The 19,342-nt window shown below is 43.9% G+C and overlaps 1 long non-coding RNA gene across 2 annotated transcripts; it reads right to left on the reverse strand.

Moving 5' to 3' along the window:
- Positions 1-13: 13 nt before the first annotated feature.
- LOC120537583 lies at positions 14-18,989 on the reverse strand. 2 transcript variants are annotated; one of them, XR_005635352.1, is made up of 2 exons: positions 18,953-18,989; positions 14-292 (listed from the first exon to the last, which is right to left on the reverse strand). It is a non-coding gene; the product is annotated as an uncharacterized LOC120537583 (long non-coding RNA). The 2 variants fall into 2 exon arrangements; XR_005635353.1 differs by lacking the exon at positions 18,953-18,989 and adding an exon at positions 16,966-17,186.
- Between the last annotated feature and the right edge of the window lie 353 nt (positions 18,990-19,342).

Raw genomic sequence — 19,342 nt, forward strand, 5'->3', positions numbered from 1 at the left:
ACAGAGACAAACATAAAGTGTCGGGGAAGCTTCCCAGTATAATCTCCAGGTAGAGAGTAAGAAATTCGGACTGATCTTCTGGTCATATGCAAGGTTTACATTCGACAAAGTGTTACAGCGATGGTGGTTCATATACATCATGAAAGACAGGAAGGAAACAGCCTAAAAAAGAAGAAGTGGAAATGAGGTTGTCAAAGATGTGACGGACATGACGTCATCGACTGGAGACAGGAAGTGGTGTTATTGGATGAGGACAGAAGTGATGTCATCTTAGAGGTAAGTGCATTGTGGTCTGTTGAAGAAAGGAAAAAGACGTTAGTAATTCTTTGCAACCCTCTCTCTATATTACTTTCACTCTCATTTGGACCCTTTGGCTGCCTCCTAAGCACATGTGTGTAACTATATATATATATATATATAGTGCATCTAGAAAGTATTCACAGCACATCACTTTTTCAACATTTTATAATGTTACAGCCTTATTCCAAAATGGATTAAATTCATTTTTTTTCCTCAGAATTCTACACACAACACCCCATAATGACAATGTAAAAAAAGTTTACTTGAGATTTTTACAAATTTATTAAAAATAAAAAAATTGAGAAATCACATGTACATAAGCATTCACAGCCTTTGCCATGAAGCTCAAAATTGAGCTCAGGTGCATCCTGTTTCCCCTGATCATCCTTGAGATGTTTCTGCAGCTTAATTGGAGTCCACCTGTGGTAAATTCAGTTGATTGGACATGATTTGGAGAGGCACACACCTGTCTATATAAGGTCCCACAGTTGACAGTTCATGTCAGAGCACAAACCATGCATGAAGTCAAAGGAATTGTCTCAAGGCACAAATCTGGGGAAGGTTACAGAAAAATTTCTGCTGCTTTGAAGGTCCCAATGAGCACAGTGGCCTCCATCATCTGTAAGTGGAAGAAGTTCGAAACCACCAGGACTCTTCCTAGACCTGGCCGGCCATCTAAACTGAGCGATTGGGGGAGAAGGGCCTTAGTCAGGGAGGTGACCAAGAACCTGATGGTCATTCTGTCAGAGCTCCAGAGGTCTTCTGTGGAGAGAGGAGAACCTTCCAGAAGGACAACCATCTCTGCAGCAATCCACCAATCAGGCCTGTATAGGTAGAGTAGCCAGACGGAAGCCACTCCTTAGTAAAAGGCACATGGCAGCCCGCCTGGAGTTTGCCAAAAGGCACCTGAAGGACTGAGAAACAAAATTCTCTGGTCTGATGAGACAAAGATTGAACTCTTTGGTGTGAATGCCAGGGATCACGTTTAGAGGAAACCAGGCACCGCTCACCACCAGGCCAATACCATACCTACAGTGAAGCGTGGTGGTGGCAGCATCATGCTGTGGGGATGTTTTTCAGCGGCAGGAACTGGGAGACTAGTCAGAATAAAGGGAAAGATGACTGCAGCAATGTACAGAGACATCCTGGATGAAAACCTGCTCCAGAGCGCTCTTGACCTCAGACTGGGGCGACGGTTCATCTTTCAGCAGGACAACGACCCTAAGCACACAGCCAAGATATCAAAGGTGTGGCTTCAACTCTGTGAATGTCCTTGAGTGGCCCAGCCAGAGCCCAGACTTGAATCTGATTGAACATCTCTGGAGAGATCTTAAAATGGCTGTGCACCGACGCTTCCCATCCAACCAGATGGAGCTTGAGAGGTGCTGCAAAGAGGAATGGGCGAAACTGGCCAAGGATAGGTGTGCCAAGCTTGTGGCATCATATTCAAAAAGACTTGAGGCTGTGAATAGTTATGTACATGTGATTTCTCAGTTTTTTTATTTTTAATAAACGTGCAAAAACCTCAAGCAAACTTTTTTCACATTGTCATTATGGGGTGTTGTGTGTAGAATTCAGGGGGAAAAAATGAATTTAAACCATTTTGGAATAAGGCTGTAACATAACAAAATGTGGAAAAAGTGATGCACTGTGAATATATATATATATATATATATATATATATATATATATATATGTCAATTTATTTATATAGCACATTTAAAACAACATAGGAATGCTGCGGCCAAAGTGCTTTACAATAATAGAATAAAAGAAAGCGACAAAATAACATAAATAGAAACAAAATATATGAATATAAAATAAAATACACAATAAATAGAAGTAATGTTATATAATCACAAAAAGGAAACCATCAGTATTAATGAAGGTCACGGAATACAAGTGAATAGAAATGAGTCTTTAGTCTTGTTTTGAACAGTTCAGTTTTAGACGACTCCTTTATGTGATGAGGTAAAGAGTTCCACAGGCGAGGAGCAGCAGATGCACAAGCCCTGTCCCCTTTAGTTTTTCACTTGGTACGAGGGACAACAAGAGAAAAGTGACCAGAAGATCTAAGCACTCTGGATGGATGGTGTAAAACACACAATTCGGATAAATAGGCAGGAGCAAACCCATGTAAAGATTTAAAAACTAGCAACAAGATTTTAAAATCAATTCGAAAACTGACAGGCAGCCAGTGTAAAGAAGCTAAAATGGGAGAAACAGAGTCATACTTTCTTGCCCTAACCAGAAATCGAGCAGCAGCATTCTGGACCAACTGTAACTTGCGTATCAGAGATTTGTTAATCCCAGAATACAGCGAGTTGCAGTAATCGAGGCGAGAAAAAAAAAAAAAATCCTGTGACGAGACGAGACTTGGACTATAACATTTTTTAAGTCCCGCCCTGCCACCATATTCAAACATGCCCACAATCCTCTCACTTCTCATTGGTGTGAGTGCTTTTGACAGACACAGTTCCTGCTTTCTCAGCTCTTATAAATTTTTACGTTTTTTTTTCACTGTAAGTTCCCAATTAAAGGAGAAGTATTATGTCCAAATCTTATTGAAGTATTATTGAAGTATTATTCCTTGAATTCATCAGGAAGGGTTAGCAACAGAAGAAATGAGTACACGGGCAATCCTAGCACCAAGAAATGATAAAGTCAAATGAATTAACTGAAAGATTGTCGATCAGTTACACGGCAAATTGGTTAAATGTGTATCAATAGACTATGCTAAAGCAGTTGGTGGTGATGGTGCAGAAGATGAAAATGTCAACTTACAATATCCCGAAAAACATCTACAATAGTTAACACCATCCGGTCTTCCACCAGCTGAATTTCTGTAGAAAGAAATATCATAATGATGTGAAATTTATGTATGAGTGATGGGTTATGCAATAGGACAAGATTAGCTGTATTCAAAATTTGTCAAACAATTCTGACATGTAAAATTTTAATAGGCGACAAGAAAGTTAGTGTAGTACATCCTCCGCACATAACATTAGACAACAAAGGAAATGCTGATATGCCATTCGTATTAAAACGTTAACAGTTTCCCATTAGAATTTAATTCAAAAAATTGTTTTGACTGAAGTTTTACAGTAAAAGTGTAAGTTTAAATAGTATTTGCGTGTTAATTTCAAAGACAAACAGAACAAAATCGTATTGCGCAACGAATAGTTCTATATTTATCTATACTAATAAAAGGCAAAGCCCTCACTCACTCACTCACTCACTCACTCACTGACTCACTCACTGACTCATCACTAATTCTCCAACTTCCCGTGTGGGTGGAAGGCTGAAATTTGGCAGGTTCATTCCTTACAGCTTCCTTACAAAAGTTGGGCAGGTTTTATATCGAAATTCTACGCGTAATGGTCATAACTGGAAGCAGTTTTTCTCCATTTACTGTAATGGAGATGAGCTTCAACGCCATGGGGGCGGAGTTTCGTGTGACATAATCACGCCTCCCACGTAATCACGCAGCACATAGAAAATCAGGAAGACCTCAAAAAAGCGCTGAAGAAAACATATAAATGAGAAGGCAGCGAAACAATAAGAAGCAAGCGAGTGACATATACAACCATATTGATGAGTTCTGCTACTTCGGAAACAAAGCACGATGTAAACCTACACTTTAAATTAAGTTTATAGACAGGCTGCCGCTGGCGTTTGTAATTTAGTGCCTGCCCATATAAGGCCGTCCGTCAGCGCAATCCAATAGCAAACTCCCACTAAATATTCACGGGTTAAGGACTGTGCTTATGCAGAGGAAGATGAGATGGTCAGCGTGGTGTTCGGCACAAACTCAGCGAAACTGCGAGAGAAAGTTTTAAGTGCCAGGACTAAGGTAACATTAAATAAAGCTATGGACATAGCACGAGATGGCACCAGCACAGCTGGGAACCTTCGATGCAAGTACACCGAGTGGCTCACATGAACTGACGCAGTGCACAGATAAAAGCAACAGTTCCAAAGAGCGCTGAACAAAAACCGAATTACACAATTGAAAAGGCAGCAAAAAATATGAAGCGTCTGATAAGCATATTCATAAATGCAACTACTGTGGAAACAAAGCACACGGTGGAAAAAGTCAATGTCCCGCTAAAGGAAGACAGTGTAAAAAAAACCCGTGCATGCAGTGTGTCAGGTCTCAGATAAAGAAGAAGACGAGCTGTTTATTGATGCAGTAAGAAACGAATCGATGAATGAAACCTGTCATCTTTACAACGATTGACAAACACGGAATGTAACTTGAACACAACACATCCTACAAATACGAACCTGATTGAAAGAAATAATGATAATCAAATCCTTGATGACAGCAACACTCAGTAACACTCACAAAACAAATACTGTATATTGAAAGTCATGTTACGTTATTTTTAAAATGTTCCCTTTTCTTTTTCTACCTTTTTTAACACACTACTTCTCCGCTGCGATACGCGGGTATATATATGTATATATATTGTAGCGTCTTCCCAGACGTAATGACGATGCGAGACGGTCACTTGGTTAGTCCTTTCTTTATTAAATAAAAAACGGTTGCTGTTGGCCGCAACCACGCCGAACAGGCAGAACTCAAAAAAAACAAACTCACAGCGAGAGCGACATGACCGAACTTCTCCTGTCTCCACCCTCCTCGTTCCAAACCAGCGCTCCCCGCCTCGGCTCCACCCCCCCATCCCTCCAGAACCTCCTTTACCTTCCACTCTATTACATGAGAAATAACAGGGACAACAGAATAAATAACTGAGGGATGCAAATCACAGAACACAAACTGCAAAACAGAACTCTACAATAAAGAACAGAACGCTACACTGCTCCCTCCCCACTAAAAGTCCCTGAGGTGCCCGGGGGGTCTTCTCAGTCTCCGAGGCCTGCAGGGTGTGAACGCAGGTGGCTGTGCCTGTGGTCCCGCAGCAGGAGGGTGCAGCGCAGGGGGGGAAGTCAAAGGGTCAGCAGATGGAATAGCAGCTGGGAAGGGGGTGGTGGCCACCCGGTCCCTTTGAGAGGGCATGGGCCGCCTAGGGCTCTGTTGAGGCTGACCAGTGCCCCTGTAGGGTGCCAACCTGTCCCTGTGGAGGGCCACCCGCCTTCCCCTAGGAGGGAGCTGGACTCTATAAACCACCTCTCCCAGTCTTTCAAGCACTCTACAAGGGCCCACCCAGTGGCAGTCCAACTTAGGACAGAGACCCTTCTTTTTTTTCGGGCTATAGACCCAGACCAGATTCCCAGCCTGGAAGTAATGACCTTTAGCCCGCATGTCATAACACCTCTTCTGTCTTATGCCCGCTTTTTGTAGCTGGTCACGGGCAAAGGCATGAGCTGAATCCATTCTGTGCTGGAGCTTGCTAGCATATTCCGGCCCTGGCGGAACAGCGGCACGTCAGGGGTCTCCCAAAGGTCATCTCCGTGGTGTGCGCAGTTCTCGTCCCAACATGAGCAGGGCTGGTGTGCATAGGGTGGAGTCCTGTACCGCAGACCTGTAGGCCAATAAGACGAGGGGGAGGGGAGTGTCCCAGTCGCGCTGGTGCTCTGCCGTGAGGATGGCTAACTGTTTCACCAGGGTTCGATTGAAGCGTTCAACCAAGCCGCCGCTCTGGGGTGCAATGGTGTGGTCCGGGTCTTCCGCATGCCCAGGCGCGCACATGGCTGAAAACACAGCCGACTCAAAGTTCCTTCCCTGGTCACTGTGGATGGTCTCTGCGGCTCCAAACCTTGCAAACATGCCCTCCACCAGGGCATCAGCCACGGTCTCTGCCTCCTGGTCTGGAATGGCATACGCCTCTGGCCACTTGGTAAAGTAGTCCATTGCAACAAGGATATAACGGTTCCCCTTATCTGTACAGGGAACGGGCCCACTATGTCCACCGCACTCTCTCCATCGGGCTCCCACTGCCATCTGCTGAAGTTCGCACGGGACTGATGAGGGGACCCTTGTGCGCTGTGCAGAGGTCACAGCGACGGCAGAAGTCTTCCACGTCCCTCCTGACCTGACCCCAGTAAAACCCTTGCCTGATGCGACGGAGAGTCTTTGCCACCCCAAAGTGACCAGTCCCTGTGGCACCATGGCATGCCTGGAGGATATAGTCCCTCAGGGCCCGGGGAACCACCACCTGCCACCTCTCCTCTCCAGTGGCCGGCTCCTTCCAGGCCCTCTGCAGTACCCGTTCTCTACCCTAAGGGCATCAAATTTCTCAAATAGTCCTTTGGAGGCAGGAGAACACCCTGCCACCTCCTCCCACTGTGGTTTGCGGCCTGCCTCCACCCAGCGTAGCACCGGCTGTAGATCAGCGTCTAGCCCTTGTTGAGCTCTCCACTCTGTTTGGTCCAACATTTGAGTCAACCTGCAAACCGGTCCACCCCCCTCACATGTAGCATCTTGCTCCTCCTCCCCCTTGATCTCGGCCTCCCTGGCCTCTCTCTTCTCACAGTACTTGCAGCCCGCATGCACACAAGGCGTCGGGACATGGCGTCAGCATTAGTGTGCCGGGTTCCCGCCCTGTGCTCCACTGTGAAGGAATACGATGCCAGCTCCTCAAGCCAGCGGGCTATCTGGCCCTCTGGGTCTTTAAAGGACATCAGCCACTGTAGGGCAGAGTGGTCGGAGCGGACGGTGAAAGGGAGGCCGCACAGGTAGTACCTGAAATGTCCTATGGCCTTAACAACTGCAAGGAGCTCCCTGCGGGTCACGCAATAGCGCCGCTCAGCTTTGTTGAAAGTCCTGCTAAAATAGGCCACTACTTTTTCCCCTTCCTCCCCTACTTGGCTCAGCACCGCCCCCATCCCAACACCACTGGCATCCGTGTCAAGGATGAACGGCCGACTGGGGTCGGGGGGGGTGAGGATCGGAGCGTTTGTCAGTGCCATCTTCAAGGAGCTGAAGGCCTGCTCGCACTCTGGTGTCCACACAAAGTCACAGCCCTTTCCCTGCAGGCGGAACAGGGTGCAGCTATACAGGAGAACCCCTGACGAACCGCCTGTAATAGGAGGCCAGCCCAAGGAAGCTCTTCAAGTCCTTGATGCTGGTAGGCGCCGACCAGTCCTTACCGATCGGACCTTGTCCTCCAAAGTGCTGATTCCCTCACCCCGATCCTGTGTCCCAAAAATTCCAGTTCCTTCCTCATGAAGCAGCACTTTTCTGGGTGCAGCTTCAGTCCTGCTGCTGCTATCCTCTGTAGGACTCTCCTCAGCGAACCCAGTGCCGCCTCGAAGGAGCCCCCATGCACAAGAATATCGTCCAAATAAACCAAGCATTCTTGGCGGGGATGGCATCCAGGACCCTTTCCATTAGCCGCTCAAATGTGGCTGGGCGTTACAAAGGCCAAAGCTGAGGACCTTGAACTGCCACAACCCCGCCCGGTGCAGAAAGCGGTCTTGGACGGGCCTCTGGGCTGAGTGGGACCTGCCAATAACCGCTGCGTAGGTCTAATGAGGAGAACCACGATGACCCCGACACCAGATCCAAGGACTCATCTATGCGGGGTAGCGGGTACGAGTCTTTTTTAGTCACACTGTTCAGAGGCCTGTAGTCTACGCAGAACCTCATTTTCTGACTCTTCTTTTTGTGGACCATCACAACCCCCGAAGCCCACGGGCTATTGGACGGCTCAATGATCCCTGCGTTGAGCATTTCCTCAATCGCCGTGTCAGCGGCCTCCTGATGTGCCAGGGGGAGGCGGCGGGGGCGTGTCTTGATCGGCGCGTCCCCTGTGTCGATCTCATGGTGGACCAGGTGTGTCAGGCCGGTCTCTTCTGAGAGTGCGAAGATGTCCTTGAATTCCCACAACACCTGCCACAGCTGCTCTTGTTGCTCGGGTTGCAGGCCATCACAGCTGCGCCTCCAGATCTCTTTCACCGCCGTCAACCTGTCAGCCTCCCCCGACACCGGCTGGTGGACCAAGGACTGTGGCTGTACATCTCCCTGGTGTGGATGACAGGGTGCACGGGACAGGCGGGTCCACCTGCAGGGGTAAGTCCTCCATCTGATGGGTCCCCGCTGCTTCGATGCCGCTGGAGGTGAGCTTTGGGACTGCGCAGGTTGGACCATCTGCACCATGGGACCCCCCGGGAACTGTAGTGTGTTTTTCCCCAAGTCCAGTACACACCGAGCTGCCCTTAGAAAGTCTAGGCCTAATATGCACTCATCCTGTACAGCTGCAACCCACACCTTAAAGTCCACTACTAGGCCACCTACCCGGATGTTCACCAGCCCCCGCCCCAGCATGGGAGTTAACTCCCCCGTCACAGTTCGAAGCTTGACGGATGTGGCTTCCAACTGCGTCCCTGCTGGAACCATGTCGGGTCTGAGGAGCGTGGCAGTGGAGCCCGTATCTATTAGAGCTACACAGAGCACCCCCTTCAGGGTGATAGGGACATGGCAGAAGTCCCCAACATGAGTCCAGCCGACGACCCTGATCCATTCCGCGCCGTCGTCTGCTTCTGGGGAAAGCTGAGCCATACTTTCCCGGCTTTGCAAGTGGGCTCTATCCCCCGACGGACCCACGGTGGGACGGATGAGTAGGGGTCTCGCCGTCCCTTCTACGCAGACCCTGGGCCGTTTCCCTGTCGGTCAGCACGCTTTGGGCACCGCACGCTGATGTGGCCGCCCTGGCCGCACACCCAGCAGACAAGATCTCCGCGGCGAGGTCGGCCGCTCTGCGGGGGCTGGAGTGACACAGCTCGAATCATCTCTGTCCCACGCCGGCCTCTCTGGTCCTTGAATTTCGCTACCCACGGCCCTTGCAACAGGGCTACAGGTGAAGGCATCAGTCTCAACCGTAGCTCCCACCAGCTCCCTCTCCAGCGCTATCTCTAAAGCGTTCTGCAGCGTGCGAGGGTGGGCCAGCTGCGTCTGTACCCCAGATCCCTCGGGACAGAGCCCGGATGAATTGGTCCCTTGCAAGCTCGCTCTGCACCACGGCTGGCATGTGCGAGTAAGCCCTCCTCGTCAGCGTTTCAATCTCCGCAGCCAAAACGCGGAGCGGCTCCCCTGTCAGTCTCTGTCTATTAGCCAGTTCAGAGCGCAGGACAGCGGGCTGATTAAATTGTCCAAACCGCCGCTGCAAGGCCCCAACTAAGGCCTCATAGTCACCCCGTTCTTCTGGGCTAAGTAACAGCAGACAGCACGAGGCATCATCCGTGAGGCACAGAGCCAGCTGAAGTGCTTTGAAGTCTTCGGACCAGCCCGCAGCCTTCGCCAGCAGTTCAAATTGGGCATAAAAGGCCTCCCAGTCAGTCTTACCAGAATATTTTGGCGTTTTCATCTGCGGCTGGACAAATAGGGGCCGCCATTTCTGTTTCCGCTCGCTTCCCTCCTTCCTGGTGAGTATTTGCGCGCCAGCGCCGTCCCCCGCCAACCCCGCGCTGAATCCGGCGTCAGCAGCTAGCTTCCTGGCCGTCTGCCTCAGGCGAGCTACGTGCTCCGTATCACAGAGAGCGTCTATCCTACGTCCCGGTGTATCAGCGTTATCACCGTACTCCACCTCCTCCTTGACTTTTGGTCGAGCGCCTGCGTTGTCCCGCTGTGCGGCCATGCTGCTCACGGTGATAGCAGGGTTAGCTGGAAGCTGCTAGATAGCTCACCCGAAAGCCGAGCACAATCCGCCGGTGTTTACTTCTGACACCAGTGTAGCGTCTTCCCAGACGTAATGACTATGCGAGACGGTCACTTGGTTAGTCCTTTCTTTATTAAATAAAAAACGGTTGCTGTTGGCCGCAACCACGCCGAACAGGCAGAACTCAAAAAAAACAAACTCACAGCGAGAGCGACATGACCGAACTTCTCCTGTCTCCACCCTCCTCGTTCCAAACCAGCGCTCCCCCCCATCCATCCCTCCGGAACCTCCTTTACCTTCCACTCTATTACATGAGAAATAACAGGGACAACAGAATAAATAACTGAGGGATGCAAATCACAGAACACAAACTGCAAAACAGAACTCTACAATAAAGAACAGAACGCTACAATATATATCCCGCTCTACATACTCGAATAATGGATACTTTATTCGCCATCAATGATTGTTTTGGTAAAGCCATACTCAGTGTATTCATTAGATGAACGGTAAAAAGTAAGAGCGAGGGGAGGATGACTCATTGAGGCATGCAGGCTGTAGTGCGCGTCAACTCTATCTGAATTGCGCGATCACATTTGAAAAAATATATCTTTTCAAGTTCTATTTAGTCCATATGTGTCAAACTCAAGGGCGCGGGCCACATCCGCCCGGCGTGTAATTATATCCGCCCGAGATCATTTTATATACTGTATTATTGTTATTAAAGCCCGGGTATATGAAGCGCTGGTAACACAATAAACTACAGATCCCATAATGCAGCGCTTCAGCTGCCTTGCCGAACACTTACCACGTTAATCAAGTCTACCTTATGATGCTGCAAGTTATTGCGAAGCTAGAGTTATTGCGCACTGAGTTTGCACGGCGCTTTGGTGACTTTGAAGAACAAAAAAAGTCCGTCTACATGCGGCTCGAACCTTGTGCATGTTTGGTAGCACATATCTGTGTGAGAAGCTCTTCTCAGTGATAAAGACTAACAAAACAGCACACAGGAGTCGCCTCACTGATGAGCACCTGCAATCCATCCTGAGAATCTCCACAACACAGAACCTCACACCAAACAGAAACGAACTTGTGGCCAAAAAAAGATGCCAGGCGTCCAGCTCTAAAATGACACATGAGCAAAGACAACTGAATGATTTGATTTGTTATTGCACGTAAGAGCGGGAGTCAACCGTTTTAACAAACAGCGTATTGCACTGATATGAAATAGCTGTGTGTGTATATATGTAGATATGTATGTATATGTATATATATGCTTATATATGTGTGTGTGTATGTATGTATATATATATATATATATATGTATTTCTGTGTATATATGTGTGTGTATGTATGTATGTGTGTGTATATATGTGTGTGTATATATGTAGATATATATATGTATGCATATATGTGTATATGTATAGATATGTATATATATATGTTTATGTGTGTGTGTGTAAATATATATATATATATATATATATATATATATATATATATATATATATATATATGACAACAACACTCAACACTCACAACAGTGACAAAACAATTACATTGACAATCAGGTTACGTTATTTTCAAAATGTTTCCTTTTCTTTTCATTGCTTCTTTAACACACTACTTCTCTCTGCATGGCTGGTATTTTTTATACTATATAAAAGAAAAGGCAACTTTCCTTTCTTTACACCTTTTTTCCTTTTATCCCAAACCAAAGCCTTTCTCTCTTAACACTTCAGAGGACACAAAACTAATTTTCTTTAAATGCTGGTAAGGCACATTACCAGAGGCACAAATTTGAATGTTCACATAGAAAATGTAATTTCAATGTACCTGTACTTCTTAAAACGTTAATGTTTTACTGTTTAATAACTTATAGACTATAATTTATTATTTTTCCCTTGCACTCAGTGACCAAACCTATACACACACATATAGACACATACAAACATACACACAAGTATATGTATGTGTATATATATACACACACATACATACATACATACATACACACATATATATAATTTGTGTGTGTGTATGTATGTATGTGTGTGTATATATGATGTAGATAGGTATGTATGTATATATATATGTGTATATGTAGATATGTATATAGATATGTAGATATGAAGATATGTATGTGTGTATATATATATATATATATATGTATATATATATATATATATATATATGTATGTATGTATGTATATGTGTGTGTGTGTGTGTGTGTGTATATGACAGCAGCAATCCAAGCTGTGAGAAAACAGTAAAAAGGAGGCGTGTCAGACGTTGTGGTACATTTTCTGATGCAGCTACCGAAAACAACTTCGTGACGCTGCCGTCAAATACACAAAACAATTACTTTGACAATCATGTTACATTATTTTTAAAATGTTTCCTTTTCTTTCTCTTTCCTTCTTTAACACACTACTTCTCCGCTGCCAAGAGCGGGTATATATATATATATAGATAGATAGATAGAGAAATATATATATAGATAGATATGAGAACAACACTCATATCAATGACAAAACAATTACATTAACAACCATGTTACGTTAGTTTTAAAATTTTTCCTTTTCTTTTCCGTACCTTCTTTAACACACTACTTCTCCGCTGCGAAGCGCGGGTATTCTGCTATATATATATATAGATAGATAGAGATATATATAGATAGATAGATAGAGGTATATATATATATAGATATATATATATATATATATATATATATATATATATATATATAGATAGATAGATAGATAGATATGAGAACAACACTCATATCAATGACAAAACAATTACATTAACAATCATGTTACGTTATTTTTAAAATTTTTCCTTTCTTTTTCGTACCTTCTTTAAAACACTACTTCTCCGCTGCGAAGCGCGGGTATTCTGCTAGTATTTTATATACAGTATGTTTATAAAATAATAACAACAGAGGCAGGCTGGATGACTTATCTCTACTAAATTTAGAAGCAAATGTGTTACGTAAGATTAGCTTTGAGGATCTGATTAAACGATTTTGCAATTAGAAAAAGTGAGAGAAAACTTCATCCATCACAAGGCAGGAACCAATCCCGGGCAGGGTGCCAACCCACCACAGGACACACACAAACACACCAAGCACACACTAGGGCCAATTCAGAATTGCCAATCCACCTAACCTGCATGTCTTTGGACTGTGGGAGGAAACCCACGCAGACACGAGAAGAATATGCGAACCCGGGTCTCCTAACTGCGAGGCAGCAGCGCTACCACTGCGCCACCGTGCCTCCCGAGAGAAATAAAATGGACGTATGCAAGTACACTTGATGATTTGTCAGTTTCAAAATTTAAACATTATGTTTTTTTCAGTAAATAAACAAAAGATGTAGCTCTTGGACTCTGGGCCTCTGTATACCTTCAGAGTATGTCAAACTTGATCCAAACGCAACCTAAGCGTTAAGCCACTTTTTGGTTTACAGAAGAGGCGCTGCTAATCACACGTGTGATGATTTAATACGAACCTACGGTCCCTCAGTGCAGTAGACGTTGTATTCATGCTGTGTGTTATTTACTGATATCACTTGTTATGGATTTGTGCACTAATAGTTTTGATAGCATTGATTGTTCTTTTTTTATTCTGTTAAAAGTTTGAGATGTGCCTGGGTCAGATGTGAGCAAAATGTTTGTTTAAAAATGGATGCAAATGTTTTTGCTACCGTGCACTATTTTGTTTTTATTGAGATGTGCCTGAGTTTTATATAACCAAAATGTTCACTTTTTTATTTTAAAAGTGGAAAAAAGTATTGCTTCTACCTCAGATTTTGTTCCGTTATAGCGTTATGCACTTTTTGAGATGCCAGTGTCACATGAGATCAAATTTTAAAGTGAAACAATGACTAAACGTTACTTGTTTTTCAAAATATTCCTGTTGGTTTAAAATTTGTTATTACCTGCTGCCTACTAGCCGCTGAAAATTTCTGGCCCTGCTAAATTTTTGGGTTTGAAAATCTGACCGAACTGAATTTGTAATTGAATAGCCCTGCTCTTGTGATGTCGACATTAACGCAGCAGAGCACATTTACACGCAATCTCGAACACTCATACAGGCTCAATGTAATGTAGAAATTCTGTGTAAAGCGAAAGTCTTCTAAATTTGGGGTATAACGGGGTTAGCCTTCACACTGCTTTGTCGGCCAGAGTTCTTTAAACCGATCAGTCGCATAATTGAGATTCCCTGCCGCTCAATTGAGAGTTAAATCTTTATCTACCGATCATTCATGAGCAGACACATTTTAGGTTTCATTTTCGTTTCTCCTCTTAGTGCTCATAGCACAGACACTGCCGATATGGAGTCGTATCGTCTTTTGGAGAGACGTCCGCAAAGTGGGAAAGTTGTTTCGCTAAGCAAATTGAATATTATCGCAATCATCGTCCTGATAATTCTACTGCTCTGGTCAGTTTTGAGCACTACTTTCTTGGCGATAAATGTAACGTCAGATAAAGCCGCGAAACTGAGAGAATGTCAAAATGAGCTGCAACAGGCTCTCGACGACTGGTCGAAAGAAACACAACATCTTCAAGAGCAGATTAGCCAGTGCAGAGAGGCGCTGGACAAAGCGATGGAGAATCTGAGAAAATCCCTTGAGCAACTCAAAGAATGCCAGGCGGAGAAGGTGAGAGCCAAGTCAAAATTATAAACCAGTAGGATTGATGACTTTTCCCGAGTTACGCGTTGGTTACATTTTATTTTCCAGTTATTTCGTTGACAGCCTTCAACACCAAAGAAATCTGAAAAGATGCAAATGTTTTTATTTATGGATGTATTCATATAGTACCGCGGAGAACTTGAACACAAGCCAAGATAACTACTTTATCATTCATCGGACACGCTCACACTCAATCCCACGATCGATTTCATGGGTTTCAAAGCAAAGCGTCGTTTATCTTAAAACCCCCACGTTGAAATGTAAAGGAAAGGCGGAGAGACGTTGAGAAGGTATGCAGACAGAGCCGGATTAAGACCTTTAAAGGCCCTAAACAATATTTCAAAGCCCCATATAACTGATTCAAAAAATAAACAATAATAACCGTAAAATAGAATGTTATTTTTCTAAATGAAACAAAACTTATAAGAAAAATATTGTTTATTTTTGTATACTTCAACTTTATTTATATTTTAAAAGTTTTCTCTTACTTTTTCTAATTGCAAGGTCTTTGATCAGATCCTCAAAACTATATCTTACGCAACACATCTGCTTCTCTTAGTAGAGATTAAAACATCCAGCATTTCCTCAATTGTTACTATTTAATTATATGTATGTATGTACTTTTTAAATTTAATGAGGGAGCCCATTTTTGTGGAACCTGGTTCAGCTACGCCATTTGCAGTTTTGCACCATATGGTCCAAAGTAAATACGGCAATGGAAAATTTCTGTGGTGCCCCCTTCCCCTGATGCCCTAAACACGGGTTTATTTTGCTTAATGGTTAATCCAGATGCACGTGCAAACTCCAAACACAATGCAAGGAAGCAGGACTCGGGCTCAGCGCTCAGAAGTCGGGGAGCAGTAGCTCTGTAATTACTGCGTCACCATGCTGCCCGCAATGAGCGAAACTGACCTTGAGTGTGTGTGCGTTGTAATACAGAAGAACAACCCAGAGAGTATGCATATAATAAAGAATAAACAATAATGTTGTAAAATTAAATACGTGTTTTAAAGTGCGCGCAACACGCCAGTCTGCAAACGTTCTATTTAATTTTACGAACCCGTGTTCAGTGGCCATTTTTTAAACTTCAAAACTGCATTATGTAATATATGCTTTACTGAGATTTAAAATGGATCGATTTTTTTGTCACATTTGTATGCACCAAGGCCATCCCAGCCATTATCCAACCCGCTATATCCTAACTACAGGGTCACGGGGGTCTGCTGGAGCCAATTCCAGCCAACGCAGGGCGCAAGGCAGGAAACAAACCCTGGGCAGGGCGCCAGTCCACCGCAGGGCACGCACACACACACACACACACACACACACTAGGGACAATTTAGAATCGCAAAATCCACCTAACCTGCATGTCTTTGGACTGTGGGAGGAAACCTGAGTACCCGAAGGAAAAAAAACACGCTGTCACGGTGAGAGCATGCAAACTCCACGCAGGGAAGACCGGAGAAGCAAACCCGGTTTTCCTAACTGCGCGGCAGCAGCGCTATCCACTGCGCCACCGTGCCGCCCTCACCAAGACCAGTACCAGTGAAAAGACACACATGTTTAATAGAATCATCTTAAAAATAAAGTTGCTGGAGTGGTTCTTCGGAGCGATGCCATAGACGAACCATCAACGTGAATGTTCCAGAAAAAAAAAAACAAACTTTTATTTATTTAGATCTGTAACAGGCTTTATAAATAATAATAGATTTGTGAATGGCTCCTTATTTTAGAAGGACACAGGTTAAGTTCAGGTTTTCTTAATCTGTTAGTGTCCTGGGTAGACAACAATACATTAAAGATTTCAGGTTTTCTGAACAGGACGTTTTTCAGGACACAAAGAACCAACTTTATATATGCTAGGAACTCTCCTCAAAATGAAATTTTTGTTTGTCAATCAATAGCACTATGAGGAACCAAACAACTCAGTATCTAAAGAACCAGGATTTTTAAGAGCGTCTTTCTAAAGATTACTAACGATTTAATAAATGATTTCTAGACATGTGTATCCAAACGGTAACAGAACCGTCATTGAAAAATAAAGAAAGCAAGGCGCTATGAAGAGAACAGAGAGGAACTAAAGACACATTCGTTTGTTTCTCGGCCCTGCTTTTTCTTTTCTTTTCTTTTTTTATCCAATTACTAATTTGTTTAATTTCATTAAAAACTTTTCCTGTCAGTTTTTACAAAGTTGACGCATATAGTTTTACCCAATAGCAGGGCCAAGGTTTCATAAAAGGTTGGCCATCAGTTTGTCACGACGGTGCTAAATATTATTTTGTTTTATGTTAATTTATTTAAAAACAATTTTAGAAATCCAGTCGTACCAATGTAAATGGGGACATTCAGCGTTTATTTTGCTTATTCATTTTTGCACGTCTAGTTTTGTAAATAAATCAACTTACTGATGGTGAACATAAACTGAAGGCCGGCCTTGGCATGATAGTACGACGAGATATCAGCAGATCGTAAAGGCACAAACGCCCAAATACCATCCGTTATCATTTTGACCAGTAACATCACAGATACAGAATAACAGGAAACAGACGGATGATCGTCTTGCATCTCCTTATTGTGTGTTTCCAAAGCGCTGCCCCGTGAGTTTTACAAGCGGCTCAGGTTCTAAACTTGCCTGATTCGTGCGTTTCCAGTCCCTGAGTGAACAGGGCCGTTTGAAGGAATTTGGGGGCCCCAAGCAAAATGGACATGGAGGCCCCCGCACACACGCACGCACGCACGCAAAGGAACCACAGCATAGCCATACAGTTTAAATTCGCTCACACTTTATATAAATAAAAAAGGTTTACAGTGCAAATACTGCTGTTGCATATACTGTGCATAAATAAAAAATGTTTAGAGTGCAAATACTGCTGTTGCATATAAAGTGCATAAAATTTGAACATTTTCAACAATTGAACATTTGCAAAAAACACCACTGTACAAATAAACAATCATTAATAGAAGGTAAATTGACAGTTAATTAATCTTTAGTCTTTAGCTATGCATTTACTGAATGAGCACTGTGCAGCTGTTCGTCCGACTGTACTGTATTTTATTTTATTTTTCTAAACTGTTTTAATTATTCTTATTTCTTTTTATTATTTTAATTTCTTCTATGTAAAGCACTTTGAATTGCCATTGTGTATGAAATGTGCTATATAAATAAACTTTTTACTGTTAACAAACAGTGAAATTATAATTAAATGTTTAGTAGTGCTGTGAGTCGACTACCAATGCTTAAAAACATCCCAAGCTAATGTTTGATGCACAGAATTTATTGTGTTGTTTTCCTAAATAGATTATCACAGACGTGGAATAGTTAGTATAGCATGCTATGCCACTTTCATCAAAACCTATTACAAAGCTATAGCAATGTCATGTCATTTATGTATGATACATACAGTAATCCCTCGCTATATCGCGCTTCGACTTTCGCGGCTTCACTCTATCGCGGATTTTAAATGTAAAATATCTAAATACATATGACGGATTTTTCGCTGGTTCATGGATTTCTCGGACAATGGGTCTTTAATTTATGGTACTTGCTTCCTCAGTTTGTTTGCCCTGTTGATTTCATACAAGGGACACTATTGGCGGATGGCTTAGAAGCTACCAAATCAGAACATGTATTACATATTAAATAAAACTCCTCAATGCTATAAGATATGCTTCCGCGAACTTGATTGTTTACTTGTCTCTGCCTCTCTCTCACCCTCTCTGACATTCTCTGCGCCTGACGGAGGGCTGTGAGCAGAGGGGCTGCTTGCACAGAAGCTGTTTGCCTAGTGGATACGAACGCACCTCTAAGAAATGCCGCTTTATCACGGTGCTTCCAAAAAACACACTTATTGATTTTTGGATTGTTTGCTTTAATCTCGCTCGCTCGTTCTCTCTCTCTCTGACGTTGTCTGCGCCTGACGGAGGAGATGTGAGCAGAGAGGCTAAAGGCAAACTTTAAAGCACAAGTATTGATTTTTTGATTGTTTGCTTTTCTTTGCGAGCGCGAGCTCTCTCTCTCCCTCTGAAATTCTCTGCTCCTAAAGAGAAGATCTATTTGCATTCTTTTAATTGTGAGAAAAAACTGTCATCTCTGTCTTGTCATGGAGGACAGTTTAAACTTTTGACTAAAATGTGTTATTTCATGTCTAGAGGGCTCTAATAATGTTAACAGTGTGGGAGAGTTTCTAAGGGCTTAAAATATATAAAAATAACCATACAAACATATGGTTTGTACTTCGCGGATTTTCATCTATCGCGGGGGGTTCTGGAACGCAAACCCCGCGATCGAGGAGGGATTACTGTAAACATATTTCTGCTAGCCTACCTGCTGCAAAATTGCACCATTTGTACAAGACAAGTAGAGCTATTTTATGTGTGTAATTTATCACTTACCACTGTCTTGTTTTTTCTTATCCCCCTCTTCCTTTCTCTTCTTTCTTTTTTGGCTTCCTGAAGCATAATTCCGCTTCCTGACTGCCGAGGAAGTTTTGTATTTTGCCGGCAGCAGAGATCGCGTGGTTGGCTGGCTGCTGTCAGCGAGGGGGGCCCCCTTGAGGGGGATCCCGATAACAGTGTCATTGCACTTTACTGCATTCACTATCAATGGGGCCCTCACCCAGTTTGTCGCTGCATTTTATTCTTAACCAGTCGTTGTCTTGGGGCCCCAGGCCAGCTCGGGGCCCCAAGCAATTGCTTGGTTTGCCTGCCTTGTCGCGACGGGCCTGTGAGTGAATATGTCCTCTGTTATGTAAATCCTAACCAGAACATGCACCGCATGATTGG

The sequence above is a fragment of the Polypterus senegalus genome, chromosome 10 (assembly GCF_016835505.1).
Source record: "Polypterus senegalus isolate Bchr_013 chromosome 10, ASM1683550v1, whole genome shotgun sequence".
Lineage (NCBI taxonomy): Eukaryota > Metazoa > Chordata > Cladistia > Polypteriformes > Polypteridae > Polypterus > Polypterus senegalus.